The sequence below is a fragment of the Lethenteron reissneri genome, unplaced genomic scaffold (assembly GCF_015708825.2).
Source record: "Lethenteron reissneri isolate LAM-NWPU_2019-01 unplaced genomic scaffold, ASM1570882v1 scaffold_1639, whole genome shotgun sequence".
NCBI lineage: Eukaryota > Metazoa > Chordata > Hyperoartia > Petromyzontiformes > Petromyzontidae > Lethenteron > Lethenteron reissneri.
In genome coordinates this window covers 506,827-522,796 of record NW_026891376.1, presented here as the reverse complement: position 1 = coordinate 522,796, position 15,970 = coordinate 506,827, and the positions used below count along the sequence as shown (strand labels likewise).

At 51.1% G+C, this 15,970-nt stretch overlaps 1 long non-coding RNA gene across 1 annotated transcript in view; it reads right to left on the bottom strand.

The window, feature by feature from the left end:
* Positions 1–6,723: 6,723 nt before the first annotated feature.
* Positions 6,724–15,970, bottom strand: part of LOC133339005 (uncharacterized) — a 21,637-nt gene continuing 12,390 nt past the window's right edge. The window contains exon 3 of the long non-coding RNA XR_009754661.1: positions 6,724–6,851. This is a non-coding gene — a long non-coding RNA (uncharacterized LOC133339005). The remainder of the gene's footprint in view (positions 6,852–15,970) is intronic.

Genomic DNA, 15,970 nt, shown 5'->3' with positions numbered 1-15,970 from the left:
CATCAACCCACCTAAGCATTTACCAACTTAACCACCCACTTACTCATTAACACATTCACACATCCACCAATCTACACACTGAATTACCCACTCATTTATCCACCTACCACACACCCACCCACTCACCCACCCACCACCCTCCCACCCACTCACCACTCACTCACTCACTCTCCCACTCACTCTCCCACCTCACTCTCCCCACCCCACCCACCCACTCATTCATCCACTAATTTACCCACCCACCCACTCTCACGCACGCACCTCCTCACCCACCCACCCACTCACCCAATCACTCAATCATTCAAATACCAAATTACCCACGTACGTATTCACCCACTAATTCAATTACCCACTCAACTACTCACCCACCCACTCACCCACTCAAGTACTCACTCGGTCACCTACTCACCCACTAATTCAATGATTCACCGACTCATTCACTCGCTCACCCACCCACTCACCCATCCATTCACCCACCTACTAACTTACCCACCTACTAACTCACCCACCCACGCACGCACCCACTCACCCACCCACCCAATCACCTCCCCATTCACCCACCACTCATTCACCCACTCATTTACCCACTCACCCATCCAACCACTCACTCAAATATCCACTAATTTACCCATTCACTCATCCAAACCACTCAATTATCCCCTCACACACAGACTCACGAACGCACCCACTCACTCATTCAAAAATCCACTCACCCACGTTCTCATTCCCCGCTCGCTCAATTCCCCACTGACCCACCCAAGCACCAAATCATGTATCCACCTCCCCATTCATTTAATTACCCATTCAACCACTCATTCATTTAAAACTAACTCACTGACACCGCCCACGCACTCATCCACCCACTAATCATTCACCAACCACCAACTTACTCATTAACATTCACACATCCACCAATCTACACACTGAATTACCCACTCATCCATCCACCTCCCACACCCCCAGCCACCCACTCATTCACACACCGACCCACTCATTCAATTACCATCCACCCATTCAACCACCTACCATCCACTTACCCAGGTACCAACTCATCAATTACCCACACAACGATGTGCACTCATCATCCAGCACCTACCCACCCAACTGGCCACTCGATTTGGTGTACCCAGTTGTACTGTTTGGCGGACAGAGGCAGGGGAACTTAAGATACTCGACCATTTTGGGACCTTCCTTTGCCAGTACCAAAATATACTAATAGGGATTTTCCCCTTTTTTCTGGCAACATTTGACTGCAAGTATTGTGGTTAATGTAACATGATGCCTTGCAAAAGGTGTCAGTTTTGTTGCCAGAAAAAAAATGGGGAAAACCCCTATTAGTACTCGACCATTTGTTTCAACTGCTGTGCCAGAAGGTGGAACCAGCAATCTCTCTATGCCAGTGAATTTTACGAGCCATTGCATCACAGCAGCCCCATCCAGTATTAATGTTTAACGAGGGTCTCTCTCTCTCTCTGCGTGTACATCAGGGTAATATTTAATGAGGTGGTGTGGACGTCTCGCTGCTTCGTGATGGATGTGATGGCAGTGGGAAAGTGGGGCAATGGAACAGCGGGGCATTAGGGCAGAGTAGCAACAGCGCAGTGGAGCAGCGGAGCATAGGGGCATTGAGGCAGTGGGGCAGAGGGGCAGTGGGGCAGAGGGCATTGGGGCAGCAGGACAGCGGAGCAGCTTGGCAGAGGGGCAGTTAGGGGGCGGATGTGTCAGACGAATCGCCTGATTATCTTTTCCCACCACTGCCTGTACACGTTCTGAAGAAGGGCCATTGCCTGAAACTTCTCTCATGACATAGTTGTCATTGTACCGCCGCACACACAGCCGGGACCACTGCACACGAGCCAAGGCACATTTAACAAACCCAGGCAGCACTCACAAGCAATGCAAAGTTACATTGTTTCCTCATAAGTTCATGTCATGACGTTAATAATAAAAACAACAATGATAAGTATTACATAATACATTGGATTGATCCTATCTCTGAACAGAGTTAGTCTGTTGGCAGCAGTCATTGTCCAGTCCAGTCCTGGCATCTGCTGCTCAGTTTCCTTCCCCGGCTGCGGTCCCAGTGGCACCGTCTTTCCGGGGAACCGTGTGGTGTGTGGGTGTGTGGTGGTGTGTGTGGTGGTGTGGTGTGTGTAGTGTGAGTGGTATGAGTGGTGTGAGTGGTGTGTGTGTGTGCGGTGTGTGCGGTGTGTGCGTGTGTGCGGTGTGTCTGGTGTGTGTGGTTGTGTGGTGAGTGGGTGTGTGGTGTGAGTGGTGTGTGTGGTGTGTATCACGGGGTGGGTGGGTAGATGGTGTGGTGCATGTGGTGATAGCGGTCATGGTAAGCACCGCACCACCTCCATCACCCCAACTGTGCGGTCGACCGGTCGCAACAAAACAGCATCATGCTGTGGAGGAGCGCACGGATCGCGTTCGCCACACGAGCCAGGCCCTTTCGTTCCCGCACTACCACCTCCTCCTGCGTGTAGGTGTGAGTAAGGGTATAGAGGTGTGTGTAGGTGTTTAGGTGTATAGAGGTGTGTGTGTAAGTGTATAGAGGTGTGTGTGTATGTGTGTGTACGTGTATAGAGGTGTGTGTGTAGGTGTTAAGGGTATAGAGGTGTGTGGTGTTAAGTGTAGAGGTGTGTGTGTAAGTGTATAGAGGGTGTGTAGTGTAGGTGTGTGTAAGTGTATAGAGGTGTGTGTGTAGGTGTGTGTACGTGTATAGAGGTGTGTGTGTAGGTGTTTAGGTATATAGAGGTGTGTGTGTAGGTGTTTAGGTGTACTAGAGGTGTGTGTAGGTGTAAGTGTATAGAGGTGTGTGTGTAGGTGTGTGTAAGTATATAGAGGTGTGTGTATAGGTGTGTGTAGGTGTGTAGAGGTGTGTGTGTAGGTGTGTGTAAGTGTATAGAGGTGTGTGTCAGTGTGTGTGAGTGTATAGAGGTGTGTGTAGGTTTGTGTGAGTGTATAGAGGTGTGTGTAGGTGTGTGTGAGTGTATAGAGGTGTGTGTATAGAGGTGTGTGTGTAGGTGTGTGTAAGTGTCTAGAGGTGTGTGTGAGTGTATAGAAGTGTGTGTGTGTAGGTGTGTGTAAGTGTGTAGAGGTGTGTATGTAGGTGTGTAGAGGTGTGTGTGTATGTGTAAGTGTATAGAGGTGTGTGTGTAAGTGTATATAGGTGTGTGTGAGGTCCTGGGGGAGGGAAAATCTCTCAGCCAGGAAAACATCATGGCACAAAGTGGGGATAACCCTGCTGAGGCTGCGGTGCCTCAAATATTGGAGGAGGTCACCCCCTGTGAGTGGCTGGCTGAGGTGCCATCTGTTGAGGAAGTACTGAAGGCGATCCGGAGTCTGAGACCAGGAAAGGCACCGGGCAAAGATGATCTCCCAAGCGAAATGCTGAGGGAGGGTGGCGCTTGTGCACAGACTGCCCTATATGACATCATAACAACAGTCTGGGCCGCTGGACGGGTACCGCAGGATTGGAAGGATGCCCTGGTGGTCCCCCTCTTTAAGAAGGGGGACCGCACAGACTGTAACAACTACAGGGGCATCTCACTCCTCAGTATGCCGGGAAAGGTCCTGGCAAGGATTATTCAACATCGCCTTGCTCGGCACGCTGAGGAGAGGCTTGCAGAACCCCAATGCGGTTTCAGGAAAGGGCGGTCCTGTACAGATGCCATATTTATGTCTGTTTGCTACAGCAGAGGTGTAGGAATTCCTAACAAGACCTTCATCTCTGCTTTATTGACCTGGTCAAGGCCTATGATACCATCAGTAGGCCTGGGCTCTGGGTTGTTCTTCGTGCTTTCGGAGTCCCTGACCCTCTGCTCACGATCATTAAGGACCTTCATGATGGTGAGCGGGGCCCGGGTAAAACTACGTGGCCGGGAATCAGAGCCTTCCCCTGTACACCTTGTGGTGCGACAGGGATGTCCTCAGGCTCCCACATTATTTAACATCTATTTCGACTGCGTAGTTCGTGAAGCCTTCAATAGCTGTACCGGGGGAATTTCCATTTGGTACAGATATAATGGGAGGCTGATCGACCATGTTATGTATGCCGATGATTTGGTAATAGCTGCTCATTCAGAAGAGGAGTTGGAGACGCTGCTGCTGAAACTGGAGCGTGCCACTAAGAGGTGGGGTCTTACCATCAGCCCCACCAAAACTAAGCACCTGCCTGGGTATTTTGTACCATCAGACACTCCACCCCCACAACTCCCAATCGGTGATGGGGCAGTTGTGGAGAGAGTGGAGAGTTTCCCATACCTGGGCAGTGTGCTTATGACCGGCTCCAGTTTATCAGCAGAGGTCTCACTCCGAATCAGTCGAGCGGCATTATCTTTTCATCGGTTGCGTAACGCTGTGTGGAAGCTACCTCCGCACGAAGCTTCAGGTCTTCTCGGCCACGGTCATTCCCTCCCTTCTCTACGCTTGCGAAACGTGGACCCCCCTAATGGAGCAACTTCGTCGGTTGAAAACATTTAGGCTGGCCTGCCTACGATCCATCCTGGGTTTAACCAGGCTGGATTGTGTGAGGAGCTCACAAATCCTTGAAAGATCTGGGCAAAGTCCCATCGGTGAGCTCCTCCGGCAGGCAAGGCTGCGTTGGCTGGGTCATGTAGCACGCATGCCCAGCTACCGCATGCCTAAAATCGAGGGAGCTAAACGGGCGCGGCGCGGGCTAGAGAAGAGATGGAGTGATGTGGTACAGGAGGACGTGGAGCTGAGTGGACTTGCCGATGACTGGTACCAGCAGTGTCAAGATCGGCCTCAGTGGAGGAGGCTCGTGAAGGACGCTACTGGGCAGTTGGAGGCAGTCGCCCTCCAACAACAACGGAGGGCTGAGGAGCGACGCTCACAACAACGAGCGGAGCGCCGGGTGGCTAAAGCACAGCAAGTTGGTACGGTAGGGGGCCACAGGTGGTGCATCAGCCAGTCATCTCGGTCATCTCGGTCAGTCGACCCGTGGCACCTGCTGGGTCTGCCCCGTGACCTCCTGCCAGCGGGCGTTCGACACTTCACATGGCCTCAAGGTGCACTTGGCCTGGCACAAGCGTCGTGGTGACGTCACCGCCACTTAGTGGCGAATGGCGGTTGTTGTTGTATAGGTGTGTGTGTGTAGGTGTGTAAGTGTGTAGAGGTGTGTGTGTGTAGGTGTGTGGGGAGCAGTAGTGTAGCGGTTAGCGCGCTGCGCTATCAACCTGGCGACCCGGATTCGATTCCCGCTCACGGCTAACACCAGTGACGATTATCTGAACCGGTCCTGGGCCTCCCCTAGGTCGACTCAGCCTGAAATGAGTACCTGGTGTGGTGTGTAAACATCGCCACTGGGGAGACAAAGGCGGTCGGGCGTGGTGCTGGCTACCCACCCCCTCATGTACCGTTCCGGCCTTCATAGGTGCTCGCTAACAGCACTTGCCTCTACAGTCTGTTAAGGCTATACGGGGGATCTTTGTAAGTGTATAGAGGTGTATAGAGGTGTATAGAGGTGTATAGAGGTGTGTGTAAGTGTACGGAGGTGTTCGGGTGAGTAACCCTGGCAGCGCAACGCTGCTGGCGTCTCGTGCTGCCGCCTGTACCGCGCCTTGTCCACCAGAGGGCATCGCCTACCCACGGGTTGTGTGGCGTCAGGGTGAGAAGTGGAGGGTGGGGGAGGGGTCCGGGGGTGGGGGGGGGGCTGCTGCTGCACCGCTCAGCAAGGGGTCGTGCTTGGTGCACCACTGCCAATTCTTTATTGCATCGATCTATCTCATTCTTTGTCTCTGCTTCTATTTCCTTGCGCCCGAGTATGCACCGCTACTTGTGGTACCCTATCTGTACTCATTGGAGAGCCACGTCCAAACCACTAAATCTTGTTTCTTGTGTGAAGCCCTCTCCAATATTTTATTTTATTTCTGCAAAAGGGCTGCTGACATGACTGTGGGATCGTTGTCACGATTGACTTCAAATGTCGCGGTTCGATCTCCCAGCCTGGCCTTGAAAACATTGACCAGGATTCTTACAATTCCCTGTTTTGTCCACCCATAGTCCATCGGTGGGTCGCGTGCAATGGCCTAAATGGCGAGTACTCCCACCTCTTTCAAGACGAATGGTCAGTGTGGAAAAGTTGGCCAAAACATAACCACCGGATCGGCACTCTAGACCTCCCTCTAATGGAGGTTCTTTCACCAGCAGTTGCATGAGCAAGTAATTGCAGGGCTGCAGCATTAACCTCACGTGTACAACAATAATCTGGTTTACGTGCATTTCAGAACTCCTTGATCCAGACCCCAGCATCCCAGTGCTGCAGGCTCAGTGCTCTGCATCGGTGTTTACCATTGCGCCGTTGCTTCTCTGCAACCCCGTGCCACCCGTTGCCGCGTGTAACGTCGCTGCGCCCTGTGCACCGCACGTGTCCCCAGCCCCTGCCGCTGCTCCGCCAGGACACCGGCTTGATGCTGACGATGTCTCAGGAGCAGGCCGCCTGCCTCCTGGCCAACGCCTTCTTCTGCACGTTCCCCCGGAGCAACGCCACCGGGACCCGGAGCGAGGACTCTGCCTGCCCCGACATCAACGTCAACAGGTGCGGTAGAAGCAGCAGCCCATCACTGTGCACTTACACACCGTACACCGTGTGTCATGCAGTACACACACACAGATGCAATGCTGTCTCTATGTAGAGTATTTCTTGCTGTATATGTAGCGTCGGAAATGCAAAGCACACACCACACTGTATGCTTACCTGTAGTTGCGGGCACGAGTCGACAGGGGGTGCCACCCTGAGTTAGAGAGAGAACCGGGACCGTTGAGAGGCCGAGTTCCCCCCCCCCGACCCCAGGTGAGGGGTTGAAGGGTTATTCCAGAGCCACCTGGAAGGTTCCAGAAAGGGGGCGGTACCGGGGGTGGAGAGTCCCCGATGTGGGTATAAAAGACGGACCCCAGGACGGCCCGAGGCAGTGCTCTGAAGACGAAGACTGAAGACCAGCTAGGCTAGGACCCTGGGACCCCGGGACCCTGGGACCCCGGGACCCCGGGACCCGACGTCCTTTTAAGGGGCGGGGCCGAGCACGGACCAGTGGTCGAGACCCGCACCTTGGCTGGGTCGGGTCAGCATAGCCTCCCCTAAGCCCCCCTTAGTCGGAGGACTCAAAGCCCGTAGCCCCAGTGATAGGGCACGTTAGCCCGTAGGCCATACCTCCCCAAGTAGTGGGAGTAAAAGGGGCTTCTGTTATAAGATTTAAATAAACCGTGTTGCCTCTCAGCTACGTCTCCAGTCTCCGTGGGAACCCACTACATATACACAAGAAATGCTGTTCTACACATAACGGCCATGCCACGTTTCAGTTAAAAGTAACGCTGCAGTGCGTGCACAGGCTTTGCTCCGTTACACATACTCTGTATTATACGGCACACACTTTCATGGTGCTGTGTACACGGTATATGATGCGTTACACATAGGCCATGTTGTATTATAAACTCCATTCAAAGTATCAGTTTATACGTAGCCAATGCCACTGTACAAAGACAAAGATCCCCCTCATAGCTTTAACAGATTTTTGAGGCAAGTGGTGTTAGTGAGCGCCTAATGAGGACTGGCACAGTACACAGGGGAGTGGGTGGCCAACACCACTCATTTGTCTCCCTCGTGGTGATGTGTACCCACTGCATCAGGTAATCATTTGAGGTTGAGTCGATCAAGGGGAGGCCCAGGACCGGTTCAGATATTTCCCACTGTTATACCGGTAGGAACAACAGATTCCACACTGCCTACCAGGGATTGTCTGTCGTGCATGGGGAGGGGAGGGTGGGGGTGAGAGGGGTGGGGCTGGGTAGAGAGGGGAGGGTGGGGAGGGGCTGGGGGAGGAGGGGATGGTGGGGAGGGGCTGGGTGGGGAGGGTGGGGCTGGGTGGGGGGTGGGAGGGGTGGGGCTGGGTGGGGAGGGGCTGGTCATCCCGTGGTGCCCTTATAAAACTCAACGTTTAACCTACACACTACACTACACACTCCACTATACACGACACGATACACTACACTTATACAAGTGAAGTACCGGTGAGGACGCTTGACACCGAGGTTGAGGCACACGTATATTTATTTCACAATACGACAGTGGGCATATAACACTCGAGGGGGTATCAGCCCCCTCACCCGTATAACTCGGGATACACCCCTAGCTAACTCTGTCCTAGCCCCGAGTCCTCCACTAATGGGCTAGGGGAGGCTATTTGGCCCGACACTGGTAAGTCGGGCCCGGTACCCGGAGTTCCAGACCAGCTCTTACAAGAGCACCGGCTCTGGCTTTCGGGACCACGCCGCTGGCTCAGTCCTGTCCGGCCCTGAAAAGGACATCGAACTAGGGGAGTCCAGGGCTCTATCTAAGACGTCTTCAGTCTTCTTCCTTTAGCTTAAAACATAACTCCCGAGCCCTTTGAAACATCCCCTTTTATACCCAACCCCTCCCTGAGGGGTGGGGCCCCGGGGGATCATAACGTTCGAACCAGCCCCCCCCAGGGTGTCTGGCTCGGACGTCGTAGAGGGCACCTCCTCGTGCACTTACGTAGCCCCGCCCACTGTGTTTGTTTTCCATAGGCTGCCATGCATAACGGGCCCTCTCTTTAACACCCCTACACAAGTGTAGTGAGTTATCAGGGAGACAGACGACGTAGTTGAGGCACACTCTTTTATTTAACCAAAAGGCGGTAACAATACTTGAAGGGGCAACAGCGCCTTCACCCGTACTCAATGGGAAACACCCCTAGCACTATCCCCTGACTTCTCCTATTCCCAGTCCTCCGCTATGAGTGCTAGGGGAGGCTATCTGATCCGGCCCTGGTCAAGCACGGATCCCGGCACCCAGCTAACCAGGCCGTGCTCTTACAAGAGCAGCGCTCCTGGAGCTCTTGGGGCCGCGCCACTTGCCCTGCTCGGCCCTGACAAGGACAGCGAGCCAGGGGAGTTCCAGGGCCTATTCTGCCGGTCGTCAGTCTTCACTGGTAAGCTTCTCACACACTGGCCTCGAGCCCTCTGGCTCCCCGCCTTTTATAAGAATCCTCTCCGAGGGGTGGGACTATGGGGGATCACAGCACCCCCATGCCCCCCCAGGGTTAACCGATGCGGACGTGGATGTAGACACCCGTGTGTGGGTCCAGACACCCTTGTGTTTGTCCGCCTTTCTCCCCGTAACAAACCCTACATTTGTATTTAGTGTTGAAAAACTGGCAGGATTTTACGTACTTTGTGCTTATATGCTCAGTTATTTTGTGACTTGCTTACATTTTTACACGTTGCACTCATTTTCTTTTGTTTGTTGTTGTAACTTGCTGACCCTGTGCCTCAACTGCATATCTGTGAAAGAAGAGCTTCATAGCTTATCGGATTCCTCTTCATCCAGTCTAAATAATTTATTCTGATTTTGGAAACCAATGCAGGATAAAACTGGGGGGGGAGGGGTAGAACACACTCCACATTCCACACGGAGAAAGTGGCCCAAGTTTGGGCCTCAAACCCAGGTCCCTCTGTGAGTTCCAGCCCCGCCGCCTGCCAACGAACACATGTACAGTTCAAACCCCACGTGTACATTCGGTTATATACAGATGTATTTTTATAATTGGTTTCTGGGTGAGGACAAATAATGAAGCAGCCATATATTTGCCATGTAGCCTTTCATCCAGTGTGATATCGCAAGACTAATGCCCATTTTGTAACCAGACCCACGATGGGCAAAGGTATGCTGCGTTACTGCAGCATCGTTATTAACCTGGTTAATCTATCTCCGCACGATGGTGGGGGGGGGGGGAGAGTGCGATCTCTGTTGTAGCAGGAAGTTGGAACGGTGTCGTGCGCATCTCTTTACAGAGCGGAGCCGGCGCTGCCCCCATCCTCCACGCTTGCCCAGGCCTCTAAATGGCTGACGGTTGTTGTGGAGGAAGAGGAGACTCCGGTGGAGGAGCTGTTGGTGTAGGAGGAGACCCTGGTGGAGGAGCTGGTGGTGCAGGAGGAGGAGACCCTGGTGGAGGAGCTGCTGGTGCAGGAGGAGGAGACCCTGGTGCAAAAGCTGGTGGTGCAGGAAGAAGAGGAGATGAGGGGGGAGACAGAGGAGATATGGACGAAGGAGCAGGAGGATGAGATGGTGGTGCAGGTGGAGGAGACATTGGTGGAGAAGATGGTGGAGAAAGAGATGACAAGGAAAGAGGATCAGGTGATGATGATGCAGGAGGAGAAGAGGAAGCGAGGGAGTCTGGCCCGCATAGGGAGAACCATCCGTTCACTCCTCCGACGCGTGCTGCTGTGTGGTGGCCGGTCCACCACACAGTAGAGGTGGTGGTGGTGGTTACGGATCGTTGTGAACCACAACCACTATCACCATATCCACCACACACACCCTGCACCCATTCACCCCCCTGTGATACCCACCACCCACCGCACACCACACACACCACACACACCCTGCACCCACCCACCCCATGATCCCACCCCCACCACATTCCACACAAAGGGTTAGGGGTTTATAGGGTTAGGGATTTATAAAGTTAAGGGTTTAGAGGTTTCGGGTTATTTCAGGGATAAGGGGTTTCGAGGTTTAGGGATTTTGAGGGTTATAGGGTTTAGGGGTTGAGGGGATTCGAGAGTTAGGGGTTTAGAGGGTTGGGGTTTAGAGGGTTAGGTGTTTAGAGGATTAGGCTATTTGGGGTACAGGGTTTTAGAGGGTTAGGGTTTTCAGGGTAAAGGGGTTTAAGGGTAAAGGAGTTTAGATGGTAAAGGGGTTTAGAGGGTTAGGGGTTTATAGGGTTTTGGGTTTACAGTGAGGGAAAAAAGTATTTGATCCCCTGATGATTTTGTACGTTTGCCCACTGACAAAGAAATGATCAGTCTATAATTTTAATGGTAGGTTTATTTGAACAGTGAAAGACAGAATAACAACAACAAAATCCAGAAAAACGCACGTCAAAAATGTTATAACTTAATTTGCATTTTAATAATGGTCCTGGCTGCCTCAACTCAACCCAATTAGTCTCTATGGTTAAGGACATGGTACTATCTCCTGATGACATCCTCGTCAGCTTTGATGTAGTATCTTTGTTCACCAAAGTCCCAGTACCGGACACCCTAACAATAATTGAGGACTTAGTCCAACATGGATTGAATTCGGATGTACCTGCGCTGGTTAGGCATTGCCTCACCAACACCTATTTTACCTGGAATGGCACCTTCTACAAACAGAATGAGGGTACCCCTATGGGCTCCCCCTTGTCACCAGTTATAGCCAACATGTTCATGGAAAAGTTTGAATCAGACGCCATCCAGACATCCACCCTGCGCCCTTCCCTGTGGAAGAGGTATGTGGATGACACTTTCGTCATCTGGCCACATGGCCTCCCAGCATTGAACCACTTCTTGGACCACATCAATTCTAGACACCCATCCATCAGATTCACCATGGAAGTGGAGAAAGACGGTAAACTACCATTCTTGGATATTCTGTTTGAGAGGAGGCCTGACGGATCCTTGGGACATTCTGTCTACAGGAAATCCACCCACACAGATTCCTACTTGAAACCGGATTCCCCCCACCACCCATCTCAAAAGAATTCTCTCATCAAAACGCTATACCACAGAGCCCATGGCATTTCTGACCAACACCACCTGCCCGGTGAATTAAGACATGTACATCGGGCCCTCAGGATGAACGGATACTCTGACCGCACTATCTGCCAAGCTGTTTCTCCCACCACACAGAAACAGCCACATGAAACTCCGACCAAAACTATCACGTTACCATACATAGCAGGCGTGACCAAAAAGATCTCCAAAATTCTAAACAAACATAAGATCCAAGTCCGATTCAGTACAGTGCATAAAATCCGTGATCTGCTTCCATCTGTGAAGGATGTCGTTCCTGACTTACAGTATCCTGGAGTCTACAAATTGAGTTGCATTTGTGGTGATTGCTACATTGGAGAAACGAAACGTCATGTTTCTGATCGTGTCCGCGAGCACAAGTCAGATCTGAAACACGGCAGAACTGATTCTTCGGCCGTTGCCGATCATTGCTACAACTCGGTGGGCTCTGATGAAATTGTCTTTTCCGAGACCAAGGTTCTCTGCAAACCTCCTGGCTACCATCAAAGGTTTGTACACGAAGCCATACAAATATACAAACACAGACATAATTTCAACCGTGATGATGGTTACAAACTGAGTAATCATTGGAAAGATGTGATTAACCATGCAAAAAAGATTTAACTACACTTATTTGGCCAATCTTATTTGACAGACAACTATTACATGTTTACCATGTTTAGTTGTTGTCTCCTTGTCACAGGTTGAGTCACAAACCGTACCTCTCCATAACAAAGGCTCACCCTCTTAAGCCTCACCTTACCATATTAATAAAAAGTGTGCTGTACTTGGCCCTTCCCTCCCCCCCTTTCCAACCATTATATAAACGGAGTGGTAGCTCCTGCAATCTCTCATTTACTTGATACAGCTGTCGTGGCTGTGACGGTTCCACCTGAAGACGGAAGCTTGTGTTGCCTCCGAAACGTCGTGATTTTTATTTTATTTTTATTAATTTTAATGTTTTACCTACGTGACTTTACCGAAAAAAACCTAAGAATATGAATCCTTGCAGTCACGAAAGCTTCAAATCTAAAAAAAAAAGAAACCTCTATTATGGATGATATTGGTCGCGAAAGTCTACGTGTTAAACAAACACGAAGGAATCAGAGAAAAATCGACGTGACCACGAGAGAAGATGCAAACTCCAAATATACAGACATCAGGGTTGAGGTCAAACCTACGAATTCCAATATACCAGATTAACACGTCGGCTTTCGCGAGGGGGTTTCCATCTCGCCACTGTGGCGCCTCACTATCTGACTCACCCAACCACTAAACTACGAAAGCCACCCACACACACACACTCACCCACTCACTCTGCCACCCACTCAACCGCTAACTCACTTGCTCATGCACACACACAGCCACTCAAGAACATACCTGTGCACCCACCTACACACCCACTCATTAACTCAACGACCCACCCACCAACCCACTCACTCACTCACGACTCCACTCACCCACCCACTCACCTATTCACTCCCCCACTCACACACCCACCCATCCACCCACCCACTCTCTAACTCAAACACTCACCCACCAACCCAACCACCCACTCAATCAATCACCCACCAACCACTCACCCACCCAATAAACGAAAACTTAACTATTTCTCATTGTACCAGCTAAGGCCCACAGAGCTATATAGATCTTTTTCAAAAGCGACCTTGTTACAAATTACAGGTAAACAAAGTGGCTTATCACTTACACATGCATTGCAGCCAAATCCTCTGAATGCAAGTTTATTCTCAATGCAGAGGTAAAACCCGAGGACCCGGAGAAAAATCCACGTGACCACAGGGAGAAGATGCAAACTCGAAATATACAGGCGGAAGGGTCGGGATCAATTCCATGACCTCCTGTATACTAGGCAAGGTAGTTAACATCTCACCACCGTGGCGCTCCATTCTATGACTCACTCACTCAAACACCCACCCAGTCACCTATTCACACACACCACTTACTCAAATACCCACCCTCTCACTCAATAACCCATCCACTCACTCATGAACTCACTGAAGCACTTACCCATACAAAAACCCACTCACCCACTCACTCACCGACTCACTCACCCATGAAATCGCACACCCATCTTCTCAACCACTCAGCCAGCCACCCACTAAATCTCGTACCCATTAACCCTCTCACTTCCTCACCAACCTACCAACCCACCAGGGACGTGCGGTCAGGGGAGGCAGAGCCTCACCTGTCATACTCCAATGACAATAGTTGTTACGAAAAGTAAAAAAAAGAGAATAATGAAATAAAATTAAAGATTTTTCCACTGATCTGTGTTATAAATGTCATTTCTGTACGATTCCATTTTTATAGTCAAAATCGCCAAATTTGCGAAGGTCCGCTGCAAATACAGGAAGAGACGAGAGGTGAGGCAGCGACGAGCTCAGCCTCCCCTGATTACGCAACCCCTCAGTTACTGGATGGAGCCCGGGCAATAAGCGCGTGCCTGTTACTATCACAGTATGTCACCAATGTAATGTTTGTAGACCCCTTCATTTCATGTCCTCGCCTTCCATACTCCAGGTAACTTATTTCACGTATGTGTATAAAGATATTTAGGCTCGCTGGTCTCGTCATGAAACTGCAATGAAAAAGCACCAGGGGAGGCAGCCATCACATTTGCCTCACTGAGGGGGATGCATCTAACACGCCCCCCTCCGTGAGGCCACGTCCCCCTCAGTGTGTGAATCTGGCTCTGACACAAGCCAGTGCCTCCCCAGCCATTGACCTCACCACACGTCACTGCAACCCACCCACCCATCTCCTCACTCAACCACCCACCCAGTCGATCATCCACCCACTAACACTCACCCACCAAACAACTCACTAACCCACCCAGTACTCACTCACCGAGCCAGTCAATCTCTAACCCACCAACTCACTTTAAACTGACAATCTCAACTACAACTCACCCAGTCACTAACCCACTCACTCCCCACATAACCTCCTACCCACACACTCACTCATCCACAAACCCACTCACCCCCCTCACTCATCCATCCACTCACATACTCACCCAGCCACTCACCTACTCACCCAGTCACATACACATCCACTCACCATGCCACCCACTCAATTTCTAACCCACCCACTCGCCCAACCACTCCCTCAGCAAACTCACCCACTAACCACGTAATTATTCACCCACCCACCCATCACTCAACCACCCAATAATTCAACCACCAAAACATTCCCCACCCACTAACTCAACCACCCACTACCACCCACCTAACTCAACCACCGAGCCACTCACACTCACCCACTCACCCACCCACCCACGCACTCACCCCCCACTCACCACACACTAAACTAATCTAAATTGTGGTTATTTACCAGGTAAGGCCGACAGAGCTAACATCTTTTTCATAAATGACCTGGTTAAAATTATAGGTCAACGAAGTGGCTAATGACATGTATTGCAGTTGATTTAAATGTGAGGAAATATACAGGTGTCAGGGTCAGGATCAAACCCACAACCTTCTGCATACCAGGCGAGGTAGTTAACATCTCGCCACCATAACGCCCCACTGTCTGACTCTCCCACCCACTAACCCACACACTCACCCACTCATTCAATCACCCACTTCACTCACTCAACTACTGAGCCATTCTACACTGACCCACTCACTAAGCCACCCACGACTCAATTTCTAACTCACCACTCATGCACCCAACCACTCACTCACTCAGCGACTCACCTACGACGCATCAACCCATCCACCCACGCACCCACCCACGCACCACCCACGCAACGCAACGCACCCAACTCATCCACACAATAAACAATATTTAATTGTTTTTCATTTACTGGGTAAGGCCCTGAGCTATAGATCTTTTCGTCGTAAGCCACCTCAGCACAAATGACAGTTCAATTAAGTGCTTTTCACGTAGAATGTTATTGCAACCAAATTATATAAATGCATGTTCACATGTGGAGGGACAACCTGGAGAAAATTCCACACGACCACGGGGAGAACATAGAAACTCCAAATATCCAAGCGGAAGGGCTGGGATAAAATCCACAACCTCCTGTATACTAGGCGAGGTAGTTAACATCTCGGCACCATGGTGCCTCACTCTCCGATTCACCCACCCACTAACACACGAACTCTCCTCCCATATTCACACACCCATCTACCCAAAAACTCAACCACCCACACATTCACGCAACAATACTCACCCACTCACTTTATTCACCCACCCACTAAACCATGCACCTGTCCACTCACCTATTCATCCACCCACTCACACACCCATTAAGCAACCCACCCACTTACCCTGCCACCCACTCAATCTCTAACCGACTCACTCACCCAGCCACGCAATCTCGAACCCACCAATTCACTAATCC